Source organism: Lonchura striata, chromosome 27 (genome assembly GCF_050655825.1).
Source record: "Lonchura striata isolate lonStrDom1 chromosome 27, ASM5065582v1, whole genome shotgun sequence".
Classification (NCBI taxonomy): Eukaryota; Metazoa; Chordata; class Aves; order Passeriformes; family Estrildidae; genus Lonchura; species Lonchura striata.
In genome coordinates, this window is record NC_140729.1 from 6,389,579 (window position 1) to 6,407,549 (window position 17,971).

A 17,971-nucleotide genomic window follows, 5' to 3' on the forward strand; every position below is an offset into this window, starting at 1 on the left:
TGTTTTGGTCCTGTGTTCCCAGACATGGTTCACCGGGAAAAATCTGGCCTTTGTCTGGCTCTGTGTGTTGCAAAATTGGGATATTTAAATATTTTATTAGAAAACTAGCCACAAGCTTTGATTCCACCACAATGGAAATCTACACTTTATCCTTTCTTCCTCTGGTCAGGCCTGGCTTTTTATAGGTGCCTCAGAGTGGAAGGGGCAGGATAACACTTGTAAGCAAAGCTGCTGGGGAGGTAGAGCTGCTACCTGTGCAAAAAAAGGTCATTCAATCAGTTTGAGAGTCTGCTGTGGTACTAAAATTTCAAATTTGTAAGAGGGGAAACAAAGGGTTCTGGAAACAAGGAGTAATAAACATGAAGTGTTAAATGTGAAAGATAATTTCTTAAGAAATATATATTGCTTTGTTAGATTTTGCCTTAATATGATGGTGTGCTTGACACTTATGAGGGGAGTGTTGCAAAATGAGCTGTGGATAAACACGAGATAATCACAAGTCTCTGCAAATGTGATGATCATCAATGTGATACCCAAATAAATGTAGTGACTGTTAAGACTGCAGTAGAAGGTCCTGTGAGAAATGCTGTGTAGAATGTTTTTGTTCTGTCCTGAATCTAAATTTAGGGTTGCATGAAACTTTGGCCCTTTTGACATCTCAGCTAAGACCTGATTCAAATCATAAAGAGGAAATGGGATTCCTTAGGGATGTCTTCAGTGAAAGAAGTCTCAGCTACCTGATGAAGGTAAAAGTTTGTATTTATTTATGTACATTCTCCTTACAGTTTACTTTTTCTCTGTTCCCTTGATTTATCAACCATTTACTTTGCCAAACCTTTTTTTTAAGAATTCTGTACTGACCAAAGCATATGTGTGCTTAAGAACAAACACTAATAATGTTTGACAATTAATATGTTGAACCTATTAAAACCGAGATCAAGGAGTAGAATGTTGCTGGCAGAGGTTCCAAAAAGTGCAAGAGGCTCCAGGGAATGGGGAAAATATGCAGATGGGATAGAAAACCTAATATCCCATTGAGTATGGGATAGAAAACTTCATATATGGGATAGAAAACCTCACATGCCATTGAATATGGGACAGAAACCCTCACATATGGGATAGAAAACCTCACATTCCATTGCATATGGGATAGAAAACCTAACACCCAACCTATAATAAAATCCCCTAATATAACTTTAGTTGCCAAGTATTGGTTATGCAAAAGCCAGATGATGCCTCTTCACAGAGATAATCTAGTTTATGAATGTATGGGAAATTAATTCAATAGTCCAGTTTTAATTTTTTAATGTGGAGGTGGGTTTTTTTGGGGGTGTTATTTGGTGGGGGTGTTTTGTTTTAATTTTGGTTCTGAGTTTCTTTGGGGTGGGTGTGCTAGGGAAGAAGTAAAGGGTTTGGGTTTGGGTGTTTGCTTTCCAGCCTTAGCACAGGGATGTGGCTTCCTCAGAGAGGGTGGTAAGGATGCTCAGTAGGGGAACATGAGGCACTTTGCCAAAATATTCCTTATGTCTTTGACAGATGTGGAGTCAGTCTGAGTGCCAGCAGTGTCTGCAGGGGAGCTGTGGACAGTTCATCTATCACAACACTGGGGGTGGCACAAAGCTCTTCTGGTCTGCCCACTGCTCAGAAATCCTTGCTCCTGGCTGTGGAACTTCTGGCTGTGGAACTCCTCCTCAGCCTGTGTCCGGCCAATCTTCAGCCTTGAGACTTTCTAGAACGGTGTTCCCTGAGTCATGAGAGTTGAGTTTCAAGTCCCGCACCCAGGGATTCCACTGCTGGGCAGCATAAAACAGTGTTCCCAACTGCTGTCCTCAAGAGCTGTAGCCCCCTGTGACCTGTGTCCCTTCTCCCATCAGAGCTTTGTTTTGCTGGTGCCTGGCTTGGGAGTCCTTGCCTTGCACAGGAGACTGGACTGGACTACAAACACATGCTAACAGTGGTAAAAGGCAACTTTATTTACACAACTAAATAAATTTCAGCATTTGTGCATGCAGAGGAGGAAGATTGGCAGGACAGAGGACGCCTTTGACCTGAGGCTGCCTTTGGACGAGCAGGCACTGCCCCAGTATGTAATGGTCATGGTCCACTGCAGCCTGCAGTGGATCCTGTTCATCCTGCTGCCCATGTCTTTTTTCTCATGAGGCCCAGCAGTATCTGGTGCACCCGAGTTAAGAATTTCACCACTATCTGGTATGGATGTGGAGCAGGCAAGAGAGGTTGCATTGACATTGGCTCCTCAGAGGGGTTTGAGGTCGACTCTAGCTCTGGTGTGGCTGTTGCAGTTGAGTGATCAGGAGTGGGAGTACAGCAGCCTGACTCTGTTGGTGCTGACTCTGGCTGCTCCAAGGGGGCTGAGCTGAAGGTTGGCTCTGGTCTTGGAGTAGCTGTTTCAGCTGACTCAGGATATGGAGTGGGAGTAGAGCAGCCTGACTCTGTTGGTGTTGGCTCTGGCTGCTCAAAAGAGGTTGAGCTGAAGGTTGGCTCTGGTGCTGGAGTGGCTGTTTCAGCTGACTCTGGACATGGAGTGGGAGTAGAGCAGCCTGACTCTGTTGGTGTTGGCTCTGGCTGCTCAAAAGGGGTTGAGCTGAAGGTTGGCTCTGGTGCTGGAGTGGCTGTTTCAGCTGACTCTGGACATGGAGTGGGAGTGGAGCAGCCTGACTCTGTTGGTGTTGGCTCTGGCTGCTCAAAAGAGGTTGAGCTGAAGGTTGGCTCTGGTGCTGGAGTGGCTGTTTCAGCTGACTCTGGACATGGAGTGGGAGTAGAGCAGCCTGACTCTGTTGGTGCTGACTCTGGCTGCTCCAAGGGGGCTGAGCTGAAGGTTGGCTCTGGTCTTGGAGTAGCTGTTTCAGCTGACTCAGGATATGGAGTGGGAGTAGAGCAGTTTGACTCTGTCAGTGTTGGCTCTGGCTGCTCAAGAGGGGTTGAGATGTAGGTTGTCTCTGGTGCTAGAGTGTCTGTTCCAGGTGGACGCATGCCCATCTGAATCAGGATCCAGTTGTAGAAGTACTGAGTGGAGGTGTAGACTCCCGGGCGTTTTGTTCTGACACAGCCTTTTCCCCAGCTGGTCACTCCAACAAGCCAAAAGTAGCCAGCATGGTTATCTTTGCACACCAGAGGCCCTCCACTGTCACCCTGCAACAGAGGAAAGAGGATTAGGGTGCTGTTGGGTGGCTGCTGTCAGCACTAGAGGCCTGTTTCTCTCTTGCAGCCCCTGCCACAGCTGTATTCATGGTACAAAAAGGCTTTGCTCAGGTGCTGGAGTCTCAAGAACCTTAGCTGGGAACAGGGTGGGTGTCTGTGAAGGCCCCCTTTTGTATCTGCACAGTGATCCTGGATGGGCAGAGCATAGATCATCCAGAATCTGGATCTGTGGGCTGCTGAGAACACTGGATGGGCTTTCTGGGCAGAGGGGCAGGCCTGGGGAACACGGTCACTTGGCAAGGAAACTCCAGCAGTGGAGGAAAAGTGGTTTGCCAGACAAAGCCCATGGTGACGGGGTACCTTCGCTGCTGGCTCCCAGCACTCATACCTGGCAGGTGTCCATGCCACCCCGTGGGTAGCCAGCACACAGGTTGTGGGTGTGGATGGCCCCAGCGTACCGACGGCTGCTGTTAACCAGCCGGATATCCAGGAGACGGACCTTGGCTTCCTGCAGGACATCACTCGGACCCTGAGCTGCAAGCACAGGAAGGAATGGGCACCCAGCAGCTCTTTGCCAGTTCCACTCCCCTGTCTGGGGGTGAACTCATTCCCTAGGGCTTGGCTTTGCCTCTGGAGCAGTTGTTGAAGCGCTGTGTCCTTTCTGTCTGCCTTTGGGGAGCAGGCCAGGCCCAGCTCTCCAGAGGCATACATCCTACAGCCTGACTTTGGTTTGTGCTGTCAGGAAGCCAAACCCATCTTGCTGGTGTGCCCAGCTCACCCTCAGGGCCCTTTTTGGGAACTCACCTTTTGCAGTGGCAGAACCCCAGCCAGCAATGTAGCAGGTTTTCAGCTCTGACACTGTGAGCGAGGCGTTGGGCACACAGGCAAGCTGGACGTAGTCACTGCACTCCACGGGCTTGTCCAGCTCCAGCAGGGCGATGTCGTTCTGCTGGGAATCAGCCGCGTACTCCTGGTGGGCCAGGAGCCGCTTGATGTGGCGCACCTGAGTTTCAGGGCCCAGATGGGTCAGCTTGGTGGCCCCGATCAGCACACGCCACATGGTGACATTCCTGCAAGGCAGAGAGGGGTCTGAGGAAGAGCAGAGCCGTGTGCTGTTGATGCCTTAGGATTTTAGCTTTTGTATTTTTCATCCATTTGTAATCCTGCAGTTTTTTACTGTATAACTAAATTCTGCACACAGTGTGAGCTGCTGCTGCTTTCCCATTCTGGTCACAAAAATTCCTCTCCAGGCCTGGCAATCAAGGATACCTCACTGCCTCAGGCCTCGAGAGATGGAAACAAAAGTGAGTTGAGGGGAGCAAACTGGGGGTAAATGACTTCATTACCTGAAGCTGTAATTAGAAGATTAACCCTAAATATGCAAATGGACCAAATTTATAGGTGTGAAAACCTTTGACCCGTGGTCAATTTTGGGTTGTAGCACTTGGGGGGGGTCTTTTGTTTTGCCTAAAATGGACCTGGAGGCCCTTCAATAAATATAATCACTTTTTATTCCTTGTCTGGCCTGTTTTTAGGTAGTCCTGAAAAGGCATCACTGTGGCAGCTCAGCACTTCCCTTCCTTCTGCTTCTCAAGGCAGAGAGGAAAGCAGGGCAATGAGGAGTGTGACTGCCCTAGCATGCCTTAGGCTCCAGGAATGCCACACTGGAGGCTGCTGGGCAGCAGTGGCACGAGCCCAGCCTTCTGAGCAGTCCCTCAGTTGGGCCCCGTAGTATTGAGGTGCTGCAGGCTGGGCAACTGTTTGTGTGGTGAGGATACCCTCATTCCCTGCTCCTCCTTACCTGGCCTGGAGGAAGCAATGGGCTGCTGTGAGGACCCACTGTGGGCTGATGAGGGACCCTCCACATGTATGGCCGGTGCCTATTTTCCTGGGGTCCTGGATGCTGACAATCCAGGGCCAGGCCCCTGGCAGGGCACCTGTGCCAGTCACAATTCGGTAGTCAGCATCTATGGAGTTGTAGTCAGAAGCCATGGGCCGGAGCCCACAGGTCCCTCTGGAAGCACAAAATCATTACTGCCCTTCTGTTCCAGTACCTGGGTGCTGGCAAGGAGGCTCCCACATGGGGTTTGGGGTGTGGCAATGGGGGACAAGCACCCTCCTAGAGCCTGGGGCCATACCTGCAGTTGCCCCAGGTACCATGTGCAGGTCTGTACACAGCCAGCAGGATGAAGAGGTACAGGTACAGAAGATTCATCGCTGTCAGCAGCATCTGTCAGCTGAAAGAGACAAAAGCTTGTCTCTTCCAGTGCAGTCTCTGACGAGTGCTGCAGCAACTGCACTGTCCATGGCACCTGGGGCTGATGTCACAGAGTGGGTGGTTCCAGGTTCTGGGCACAGTGTCCTCAGAGGGCAGGGAAAGGCCACAGCCTCACAGAACCACAGAATGGTTTGGGCTGGAAGGGACCTTGAAGGTTGTGAAAGGCAAAAGGGGTCCCTTGCCTCGCACATGCAAAACGACACCATGGGCAGACAAATCTGGCACAGAGGGAAAGTCACTCCAAAGGCAGTGTTTGGTCAGAGAGGGTGCTCAGAGCCACCACACGATGGAGAAAACTAGCACATCAAAGCTAGAAAGAGGACAGGAAGGAACAATGCCATGTGCAAACTACTTGGGGGGATGCTTCAAGGCACATAAGCCTTAGCTGATGGAACAAACCTGGAAACTCCTGAGTGTTGCAAGAGGAATTGCTGACCATGGCAGAGTGCGAGAAGCTGACAGGAGTTTCAATGCCATGAGGAAGCCCTTCTGAGTCTGTTTATACATTCTCCATGTCTGGAGCAGGGTGAGTACTGCAAATGCCTCAGTGCTGCCTCTTGCTTTGGAGACTGGTGCTGGAGGTCATGGCTGCAGAAAACAAGGGACTGAGATGGAGAGTGCTCATGCACTCACTTTTGTGGTTTGGGAATGGCATTCCCCAGTCTGGTGTTTCCACTGGAACACTGCAAACCACTGCTCCTCACTCCCTTCTCCCTCTCCCCTCCCTTCTCTGGTGGGCTTGAGAATAGAACTGGAAGCACAAAAGTTAAAGACTGTGGGTTGAGACAAGAACAATATAATGGAAACAGCAATGAAACAAGAAAATGAGCAGTAACCGCAACAATATTAATAATGGACTGGGACAATTCACATGCAACCATCCACCCCATAGAGCCTGGCAGTACCCAACCAGGCTGTCATGCATGTTATCCAGCGGAGATTTCTTCCCCTGTCCCTGGAAAATGTTGTGGAGTGGTTCAGAACAACCTCCACGTCCTGGCCATGCCCTGTCCTGGTTATGGCAAAAATTTACCCCATCCTGGCCAGAACCAGGACATTCACCCTCATGATCTGCCCCACAGCTTTGGAATCTGTGCCAGAGGGTCTGGCAGGGCAGGGAGGGCAGTCACCAGGGATTGGCAGACGTTGGAAACTCCTTATCCCTCTCTCTGGCCCCTGGTTTTCCTTGTTTTATGGAATGGAAGAACACATGTCCAACTCCTCCCAGTATCTCCTTCACTGGAAATCCTCCGTGCTTTGATTCCTTCTCTGACATTCTGCTGCACCTGGGGAATGCAGTGGGAAAACCCAAGGCTTTGTGTGAAGGTCACTCCCTCAGCACTTCACCTGAGGTGCACAGGAAGGCTGCCCTGGCTCTACCACACCTCATCCAGAACACCTGGAAGCTCTTCCCTCCCCATTCACACACTCCCCTGCCTTGTCCTCCTCATCCCACAGGGATGCACAGAGGGGCTACCACACTTCACGGTTTGGTAGCCCTGATACCACACTCCTGACTGGAATGGGGTGACCCTGGGGCAGTTTTGGCCTGCATCAGTTCCATGTCCTGCCTCAGCACACCCAGGTTCTCTGTTGGCGTCTGTGCTCATCTCTGCAGCTTTGCTGTCCTGCACCAGGAGTTTGCTGAATAAAATCATCCTCTAGAAAGGACATGTGACACAAGCCCAGGAGTAAGCAGCACCATGGGAGAGTTCAGCAAGGTGCCCTGGGGACAGCCAGGCCAGGCAGGGGAAGGTGGGGGGACCACGGCCTCACTGAAGCAGCCACATTGTACAGCACAAAAAATAAAGCTAAATAAATGCTGGGATGAAATACAGCACTGCTGGGACTGCTCCATTTAGCAAATAACAGTTGTGGGGGAGATTTACAGATGTACTGGGTACATCTGGGAACTGGGGCTCCTGCTGGAAGTCTTCAATCTTGAAGCTCCCAGTTCCCAAAGCTGGTAAATCCTTCCCAGCAATGGCTCCTGAGGCAGGGAGAGGGGTGGAAAGCCAAGGATGGGGCAGAGATCAGAAGGAGCTGGGGAGCTCAGAGAGGTCTTCAAGGGGAAGAGGATTTGTCTGAAAGGCCCTCACTTTTCTGGTCATCTTGGCAACTCTGGCAGGTTTAACAGGAGGTTTGTCTGGAAACAAGACAGGGACATATTGGCATGATGGGTGCTGGCATATTCCAGTCTTAGGCTTTGCAGAGAGAGATTTGCTGTTTCCCCATAGGCCACAGAGGATTTTAATATGAGGTGAACTCCCCAAGCTTGCATCCACCCTGTTCCATGGCCTCTGGCTCTGAGAAATGCTCTCCTGTGCACCCTGCTTCATTCCCTCAGATCAATGGCTGATGTGCCAGCAGCTCCTGCTCCAGAAGGGCAGCACATGATGAAGGTGCCACCCCTGCAGCTGAAAAGAAGGTTCCTTTTGCCATGGCATTCCAGGAGGTCATAAGACACATCATCAATGGAGTCTGAAAAAAAGAAAAATTAGAAGTTGAGGCAGCTGCATTTACCAGTGTGGGCAGTCCAGAGAGAACTGCCTGGACCTGACCCAGTTTGTGGATCAGAGCCAGAAATAGGTTCCCTTAGCTAGAAATGAGACCTCTCTACCCAGAGAGCCAGCTGCTTGCCATTCCATTGCTCCCTGGCCACAAGCAGCACTTCATCCATGAGCTCTCACCCCACAGAGCCCCTAGGTAACCCTGAAAAGACTCCTTCAGTATCAGGGGCTGCAAGAGACCTCTAGATGAGCAGCTAGAGGATTAGGTGAGGAGAAGAACTGAAATAAAATGCGTGTTTTTCCCTGGATTTGTGGAAGACAACAAGAAAGAAATACAGGACCCCAAAAAACAAACCCACTCGATGGGAGAGGCAGGTGAGCACCTCTGGTTCAGGAATTACAGAATGCACTCAACTGCAGCTTGCAGACAAGGATCCTGGCACGTTCCAGCAGCCAGCACTGCCACCTGATCCCAGCATCCCTCTGCCCCATGGATTTACACAGGACCCCAAAGCCCCAGTGGTCAGTGAAAGGAAAACATCCAACTGTCCACACTTGGCAACCTACTCCTGGGTTCTGCAGCCTGTGGAGAAAGACAAATTCCCTCACTAGAAAACTAAGCTGGTTTGAGCTGGGCTTTCTCAAAGCACACTAAAGGCAGAGGTGGGCTTCTCCGTGCTGTTTGGGAAGTGGCACATGAACCACACGGGAATCAGAGAGAGATTATCAACTCCAGAGGCACTGCTGAGCGCAGCCTCTCCTGACTCCAGCTGGGCTCCAGCCCCGAGGTGACCTGTGCCTCCAAACAGAGGGGCCAGAGTGACCTGCACTGACCAGGCCGGCCACAGCTCCGTGTCACACTGACCACTGCAGCGTCCAGCCAGTCCCTCCAGAGGCTCTTCCAATCTCCACCTCCACCTTACAGGGGCATGGAACGCCGCTGATCACACCCGCTGCTCCCTGACCTGCAGCCAGAGGAAGATTTCCTCATTTGCTGCTGTGGCCAGTGGCACCTCTCTGTAGCAGGTTTTGCGTCCTGCTCGGTGCCCCAGTGCTCCAGACAGGCTGGCTCCGTGCTGCTGGGCCTCTCCCGGTCCCTCTGAGCAGGGCTGCAGCCGAGTCTTCAGAACAGCCCCAATTCCCCAAAACAGCCCCCAAAACAGCCCGGCGCTGTCTGTGTGGGGAACATCAAACCCACACCAAGGAATGGCTTTGCCCAGTGCCCCGGGATGGAGCAGCCCCGGCCTGCTCCACCAGAGCCCAGGGCGGCTCTGGGAGCCCTGAGGGCACGAGAGAAGGAAACTTCAGCGTGAGGGTCTGCAGCGGCCAGGGGAACACCAGCGCCTCCGAGCCGCCCTGCCAGACACGTACGGCCCTCCACCACCCTCGCAGTGGTGCGGGAATGTGCTCGCTGCTGAGGGCGGCCTCGCGGCTCGGCGAGCAGCTCGGGCAGGGCCGCCGCTGTCCGCTCCGTGCGGAGCGCAGCCTCCTCCGGACGCGGCCGTGAGGCGGTCTGGGCCCTCGGGTGTCGCCTCCGGCAGAATCAGCGGCTCGGTGGAGCTCACACGAAGCTCTCCCTGGGGCGGGACAGCCCTTGCCCGTGGGGTGTCGGGCGGGCCCCGGGCCGGCCGAGGGTTGCCCGGCTGAGCCCGGGGCCGCCCCTGACGTGGGGCTCTGGGGCAGAGTCCGGCCCGCGGTGCCCAGCAGGGATGCGCGGTTCTGTCTGTGCTCGGGCAGCACCAGAGTAGAGTTTTTCCCTGCTACAGTACCTACGCTACCCCGCGAAAGAGCATCGCTCAGGTTTGACAGGAGGAGAAATCTGTGTGGCCGTCAGCTATCACCTATGGCCCGGTCAGGATACTGATGGATTTTCTGACCTATTCGCTAGGGTCGTGTAAAATGTTAAACTGCAGATGCTTTCTGAAAGCAACTAGTGCTTTGAATGGTACAATCTGGATTACAGAAGCTTTATGTAGTGTTAGGCTGTGAACCACAATAGGTTTATTCTACAAGTTAATAGGGATATGCCAGATCATGTTACACTTCTGTTTTATCTTCTGTTTTGACCCTATGGCAAGCATCAGTTGGGTTTATTTAGCTCTTTATTAGCCCTTTATTTAGCTCTTAGCATTTTTCACATTTTGTGTGAAAAATGAATTAACTTTTAGGTAGATATTTTTAAAGAGGAAAAATGTATTTGTGCCTATTGATGCTGCAGTGATTTGTGGTTTTGAGACCCATCTTGCAAAATACCACATGCTGAGGCTGATTGTCATAGCTCTGAAGCCAGCCCTGGGTATGGAATGCTTTTCATTCTTTGGAGTGTTCATTCCAGGCAGTTCTGTGTAACGAGATCTTTACAGAGCATGGAAGATGCCTCTAGGGGAAGTCTCCATTTTGATTGCTGTGCCTAGACTAATTCTGATACTCCTGAGTTTGCTGTCAGGTTTTTACGATGCTGAAATGTGTGTTTTCCAGGTTCCTGTGTGGGCTATTTTTCACTAAGAATCTAGAAAATATCTTGGCTTTTCGTGGGGTTTAGTGCAAAATAGGTTTGACTGTAGGAACCACATTGTTGCAAAGATGAAGCATGCAATTAAAGTTCTTTCTAATAATTTGAGATGATTTAAAAATATGTCAAATGAAATGCCATAGTCAAGGAACCAAAGCAGTCGAATGAATTGCCTATAAATTCCTTTGGCATGAAGCGTGTTGAGTGAAATGTTTATTTCTTCTAAGCAATAGGTCATAAGAGTGTTTAAATAAAGGTATAGTATATATAATGCACTGGAGCACAATCCATGGATTAGAGTGAAATTTCAACACTCAGTTCCTTTACTTAGAGAAGTCCACCTATGCCCAGATGGATTAATTAATTGTAGTGGTAGAAAATACAGGGTGTAAAACACAGCTGACTGTTGAGCTTAGTATATCACTATGTTGTAGAGAAACTCAAGAATCAAGAAAATTCTAAATAAGTAAATGCTAATTTGTCATGCAGTACTATGGTATTTTCAGGCAGCTAATCAAGAAAATTTGAATTGGAAGACCGTCAAACTTGTTTCATACAATAAAACTCTGAGAGACTTATCTACAAATAGAAACACAAGGAGCATCCTTTTTTGTACTCAGCAAAGAGCTGGAGTATGTTGTGCTGTTACGGAGGTTTATTTTTATAAACTACTCCAATGAATTTTATAAGCATGTAAAAGATTGTAAGTGCCCTGAAACATGTTTATTCTTGGACTGGCAATTACATACATGGATTCAGTTTTGATTTTCTTTAAAATAAAAATAAAAATATTTCTCTGGAGTAATTTGCTCTCGGTAACAAGAGTCATCTGCAAGAGAAATATCCAAACCAATTTCTGGGCAGTGGAAGTAGCTTTATTTTTTATAACATTCTTAGTACCTGTGACCAGGGTTGGTAGAGTGCCAGTCCTGCCAGCTTTAAGGAGCTGCATGTAAGTGTACCCTCGTTTCCTCAGAATCCCAGGGATGTGGACATTTCTTTGAGATGAGCTTTTAGGAAGCCCCAGAACATCTGGTGGTGTGACATCTTCCTGCATGCTCTGTTTCTGCACGTGATGTTTTCCAGTGCTTTCAAACATCCCTTCCCTTCTGTTTTTTCAGATGGTTATTTAGACCTATCTTGAGAGCTACTCTCTTCAGCCTCAGCTTTATCCAAGATACAATATGGTTATTATATAACCTAGTATTTTTTCATTTTACTTACATTTCATTACATAACCTAGTATTTTACATTGTTACTTGCACAGCAGAATAACTGCAGAACTCTGCTCGATCCAGGTTATACTGAAAACTAAAAAAAATGCTATTTTTACATGCCTGACATTTTTCTTGCATATTTGAGCTTAGGTATTATGTTTGCTCATTTCAGGAGTGCTTCTGAACCACAGTCCAGAAAGAAGAAAAATCTTCTTGGTTGAAGTTGAACATTTGTCTCTAAGAGTAAGAACAAAGCCATGCCAGTGCTTTCAGAAGACTCAGGTAATTCAGCTGCATGCTTTCAACAGAGCAGTGACTGAAATCTTGTCATACCTGTTTCACACATAAAAATAATTTAAATAGGAGTAAAATGTAATAGAATTAAGATAATTCAACTGAAGTTTCTGAGCAATTACCTACAAGAAGGAAGGTGGAATGTAAAAGGTGAAAATTAATAAAGTTTGTCAGGATCAGTTTCCTACTAACCCTAGAGCACCCAAATATACTCTGATAGACCTGAATATACTCTGATAGACTTGAATATATTCTGATAGATCTGAATATATTCTGATAGACCTGAATATATTCTGATAGGCAGAATTGGACCCCTCAGTGTAACAGTGCCTTCTACATGTGCTTACTAAAGATCAGCCCATATATCTCTGCTGCTTGCTGTGTCATTTCTTAATATTTTCTGAACAGGGGTTGATAAACATTGTAAATATCCTTCCTTTTAACTTAAAATAAGTGTCTTTGTTCAAGGCTACTTTACTAGCTTCTCCAGTATGCTGCCCAGGAGAAGTCACAGATAATAAATGATGCTTAGGATTAAAGCAGGAGTGAGTTTGAGTCTCCTGGATCAAAATCCACTCTAAGGTTCGTGGAGAGAATAGCCACAGGAATAGATTTGAACCCCCTCCACCTTTTTATATTTCCTGTTTTGTTTTGGTCCTGTGTTCCCAGACATGGTTCACCGGGAAAAATCTGGCCTTTGTCTGGCTCTGTGTGTTGCAAAATTGGGATATTTAAATATTTTATTAGAAAACTAGCCACAAGCTTTGATTCCACCACAATGGAAATCTACACTTTATCCTTTCTTCCTCTGGTCAGGCCTGGCTTTTTATAGGTGCCTCAGAGTGGAAGGGGCAGGATAACACTTGTAAGCAAAGCTGCTGGGGAGGTAGAGCTGCTACCTGTGCAAAAAAAGGTCATTCAATCAGTTTGAGAGTCTGCTGTGGTACTAAAATTTCAAATTTGTAAGAGGGGAAACAAAGGGTTCTGGAAACAAGGAGTAATAAACATGAAGTGTTAAATGTGAAAGATAATTTCTTAAGAAATATATATTGCTTTGTTAGATTTTGCCTTAATATGATGGTGTGCTTGACACTTATGAGGGGAGTGTTGCAAAATGAGCTGTGGATAAACACGAGATAATCACAAGTCTCTGCAAATGTGATGATCATCAATGTGATACCCAAATAAATGTAGTGACTGTTAAGACTGCAGTAGAAGGTCCTGTGAGAAATGCTGTGTAGAATGTTTTTGTTCTGTCCTGAATCTAAATTTAGGGTTGCATGAAACTTTGGCCCTTTTGACATCTCAGCTAAGACCTGATTCAAATCATAAAGAGGAAATGGGATTCCTTAGGGATGTCTTCAGTGAAAGAAGTCTCAGCTACCTGATGAAGGTAAAAGTTTGTATTTATTTATGTACATTCTCCTTACAGTTTACTTTTTCTCTGTTCCCTTGATTTATCAACCATTTACTTTGCCAAACCTTTTTTTTAAGAATTCTGTACTGACCAAAGCATATGTGTGCTTAAGAACAAACACTAATAATGTTTGACAATTAATATGTTGAACCTATTAAAACCGAGATCAAGGAGTAGAATGTTGCTGGCAGAGGTTCCAAAAAGTGCAAGAGGCTCCAGGGAATGGGGAAAATATGCAGATGGGATAGAAAACCTAATATCCCATTGAGTATGGGATAGAAAACTTCATATATGGGATAGAAAACCTCACATGCCATTGAATATGGGACAGAAACCCTCACATATGGGATAGAAAACCTCACATTCCATTGCATATGGGATAGAAAACCTAACACCCAACCTATAATAAAATCCCCTAATATAACTTTAGTTGCCAAGTATTGGTTATGCAAAAGCCAGATGATGCCTCTTCACAGAGATAATCTAGTTTATGAATGTATGGGAAATTAATTCAATAGTCCAGTTTTAATTTTTTAATGTGGAGGTGGGTTTTTTTGGGGGTGTTATTTGGTGGGGGTGTTTTGTTTTAATTTTGGTTCTGAGTTTCTTTGGGGTGGGTGTGCTAGGGAAGAAGTAAAGGGTTTGGGTTTGGGTGTTTGCTTTCCAGCCTTAGCACAGGGATGTGGCTTCCTCAGAGAGGGTGGTAAGGATGCTCAGTAGGGGAACATGAGGCACTTTGCCAAAATATTCCTTATGTCTTTGACAGATGTGGAGTCAGTCTGAGTGCCAGCAGTGTCTGCAGGGGAGCTGTGGACAGTTCATCTATCACAACACTGGGGGTGGCACAAAGCTCTTCTGGTCTGCCCACTGCTCAGAAATCCTTGCTCCTGGCTGTGGAACTTCTGGCTGTGGAACTCCTCCTCAGCCTGTGTCCGGCCAATCTTCAGCCTTGAGACTTTCTAGAACGGTGTTCCCTGAGTCATGAGAGTTGAGTTTCAAGTCCCGCACCCAGGGATTCCACTGCTGGGCAGCATAAAACAGTGTTCCCAACTGCTGTCCTCAAGAGCTGTAGCCCCCTGTGACCTGTGTCCCTTCTCCCATCAGAGCTTTGTTTTGCTGGTGCCTGGCTTGGGAGTCCTTGCCTTGCACAGGAGACTGGACTGGACTACAAACACATGCTAACAGTGGTAACAGGCAACTTTATTTACACAACTAAATAAATTTCAGCATTTGTGCATGCAGAGGAGGAAGATTGGCAGGACAGAGGACGCCTTTGACCTGAGGCTGCCTTTGGACGAGCAGGCACTGCCCCAGTATGTAATGGTCATGGTCCACTGCAGCCTGCAGTGGATCCTGTTCATCCTGCTGCCCATGTCTTTTTTCTCATGAGGCCCAGCAGTATCTGGTGCACCCGAGTTAAGAATTTCACCACTATCTGGTATGGATGTGGAGCAGGCAAGAGAGGTTGCATTGACATTGGCTCCTCAGAGGGGTTTGAGGTCGACTCTAGCTCTGGTGTGGCTGTTGCAGTTGAGTGATCAGGAGTGGGAGTACAGCAGCCTGACTCTGTTGGTGCTGACTCTGGCTGCTCCAAGGGGGCTGAGCTGAAGGTTGGCTCTGGTCTTGGAGTAGCTGTTTCAGCTGACTCAGGATATGGAGTGGGAGTAGAGCAGCCTGACTCTGTTGGTGTTGGCTCTGGCTGCTCAAAAGAGGTTGAGCTGAAGGTTGGCTCTGGTGCTGGAGTGGCTGTTTCAGCTGACTCTGGACATGGAGTGGGAGTAGAGCAGCCTGACTCTGTTGGTGTTGGCTCTGGCTGCTCAAAAGGGGTTGAGCTGAAGGTTGGCTCTGGTGCTGGAGTGGCTGTTTCAGCTGACTCTGGACATGGAGTGGGAGTGGAGCAGCCTGACTCTGTTGGTGTTGGCTCTGGCTGCTCAAAAGAGGTTGAGCTGAAGGTTGGCTCTGGTGCTGGAGTGGCTGTTTCAGCTGACTCTGGACATGGAGTGGGAGTAGAGCAGCCTGACTCTGTTGGTGCTGACTCTGGCTGCTCCAAGGGGGCTGAGCTGAAGGTTGGCTCTGGTCTTGGAGTAGCTGTTTCAGCTGACTCAGGATATGGAGTGGGAGTAGAGCAGTTTGACTCTGTCAGTGTTGGCTCTGGCTGCTCAAGAGGGGTTGAGATGTAGGTTGTCTCTGGTGCTAGAGTGTCTGTTCCAGGTGGACGCATGCCCATCTGAATCAGGATCCAGTTGTAGAAGTACTGAGTGGAGGTGTAGACTCCCGGGCGTTTTGTTCTGACACAGCCTTTTCCCCAGCTGGTCACTCCAACAAGCCAAAAGTAGCCAGCATGGTTATCTTTGCACACCAGAGGCCCTCCACTGTCACCCTGCAACAGAGGAAAGAGGATTAGGGTGCTGTTGGGTGGCTGCTGTCAGCACTAGAGGCCTGTTTCTCTCTTGCAGCCCCTGCCACAGCTGTATTCATGGTACAAAAAGGCTTTGCTCAGGTGCTGGAGTCTCAAGAACCTTAGCTGGGAACAGGGTGGGTGTCTGTGAAGGCCCCCTTTTGTATCTGCACAGTGATCCTGGATGGGCAGAGCATAGATCATCCAGAATCTGGATCTGTGGGCTGCTGAGAACACTGGATGGGCTTTCTGGGCAGAGGGGCAGGCCTGGGGAACACGGTCACTTGGCAAGGAAACTCCAGCAGTGGAGGAAAAGTGGTTTGCCAGACAAAGCCCATGGTGACGGGGTACCTTCGCTGCTGGCTCCCAGCACTCATACCTGGCAGGTGTCCATGCCACCCCGTGGGTAGCCAGCACACAGGTTGTGGGTGTGGATGGCCCCAGTGTACCGACGGCTGCTGTTAACCAGCCGGATATCCAGGAGACGGACCTTGGCTTCCTGCAGGACATCACTCGGACCCTGAGCTGCAAGCACAGGAAGGAATGGGCACCCAGCAGCTCTTTGCCAGTTCCACTCCCCTGTCTGGGGGTGAACTCATTCCCTAGGGCTTGGCTTTGCCTCTGGAGCAGTTGTTGAAGCGCTGTGTCCTTTCTGTCTGCCTTTGGGGAGCAGGCCAGGCCCAGCTCTCCAGAGGCATACATCCTACAGCCTGACTTTGGTTTGTGCTGTCAGGAAGCCAAACCCATCTTGCTGGTGTGCCCAGCTCACCCTCAGGGCCCTTTTTGGGAACTCACCTTTTGCAGTGGCAGAACCCCAGCCAGCAATGTAGCAGGTTTTCAGCTCTGACACTGTGAGCGAGGCGTTGGGCACACAGGCAAGCTGGACGTAGTCACTGCACTCCACGGGCTTGTCCAGCTCCAGCAGGGCGATGTCGTTCTGCTGGGAATCAGCCGCGTACTCCTGGTGGGCCAGGAGCCGCTTGATGTGGCGCACCTGAGTTTCAGGGCCCAGATGGGTCAGCTTGGTGGCCCCGATCAGCACACGCCACATGGTGACATTCCTGCAAGGCAGAGAGGGGTCTGAGGAAGAGCAGAGCCGTGTGCTGTTGATGCCTTAGGATTTTAGCTTTTGTATTTTTCATCCATTTGTAATCCTGCAGTTTTTTACTGTATAACTAAATTCTGCACACAGTGTGAGCTGCTGCTGCTTTCCCATTCTGGTCACAAAAATTCCTCTCCAGGCCTGGCAATCAAGGATACCTCACTGCCTCAGGCCTCGAGAGATGGAAACAAAAGTGAGTTGAGGGGAGCAAACTGGGGGTAAATGACTTCATTACCTGAAGCTGTAATTAGAAGATTAACCCTAAATATGCAAATGGACCAAATTTATAGGTGTGAAAACCTTTGACCCGTGGTCAATTTTGGGTTGTAGCACTTGGGGGGGGTCTTTTGTTTTGCCTAAAATGGACCTGGAGGCCCTTCAATAAATATAATCACTTTTTATTCCTTGTCTGGCCTGTTTTTAGGTAGTCCTGAAAAGGCATCACTGTGGCAGCTCAGCACTTCCCTTCCTTCTGCTTCTCAAGGCAGAGAGGAAAGCAGGGCAATGAGGAGTGTGACTGCCCTAGCATGCCTTAGGCTCCAGGAATGCCACACTGGAGGCTGCTGGGCAGCAGTGGCACGAGCCCAGCCTTCTGAGCAGTCCCTCAGTTGGGCCCCGTAGTATTGAGGTGCTGCAGGCTGGGCAACTGTTTGTGTGGTGAGGATACCCTCATTCCCTGCTCCTCCTTACCTGGCCTGGAGGAAGCAATGGGCTGCTGTGAGGACCCACTGTGGGCTGATGAGGGACCCTCCACATGTATGGCCGGTGCCTATTTTCCTGGGGTCCTGGATGCTGACAATCCAGGGCCAGGCCCCTGGCAGGGCACCTGTGCCAGTCACAATTCGGTAGTCAGCATCTATGGAGTTGTAGTCAGAAGCCATGGGCCGGAGCCCACAGGTCCCTCTGGAAGCACAAAATCATTACTGCCCTTCTGTTCCAGTACCTGGGTGCTGGCAAGGAGGCTCCCACATGGGGTTTGGGGTGTGGCAATGGGGGACAAGCACCCTCCTAGAGCCTGGGGCCATACCTGCAGTTGCCCCAGGTACCATGTGCAGGTCTGTACACAGCCAGCAGGATGAAGAGG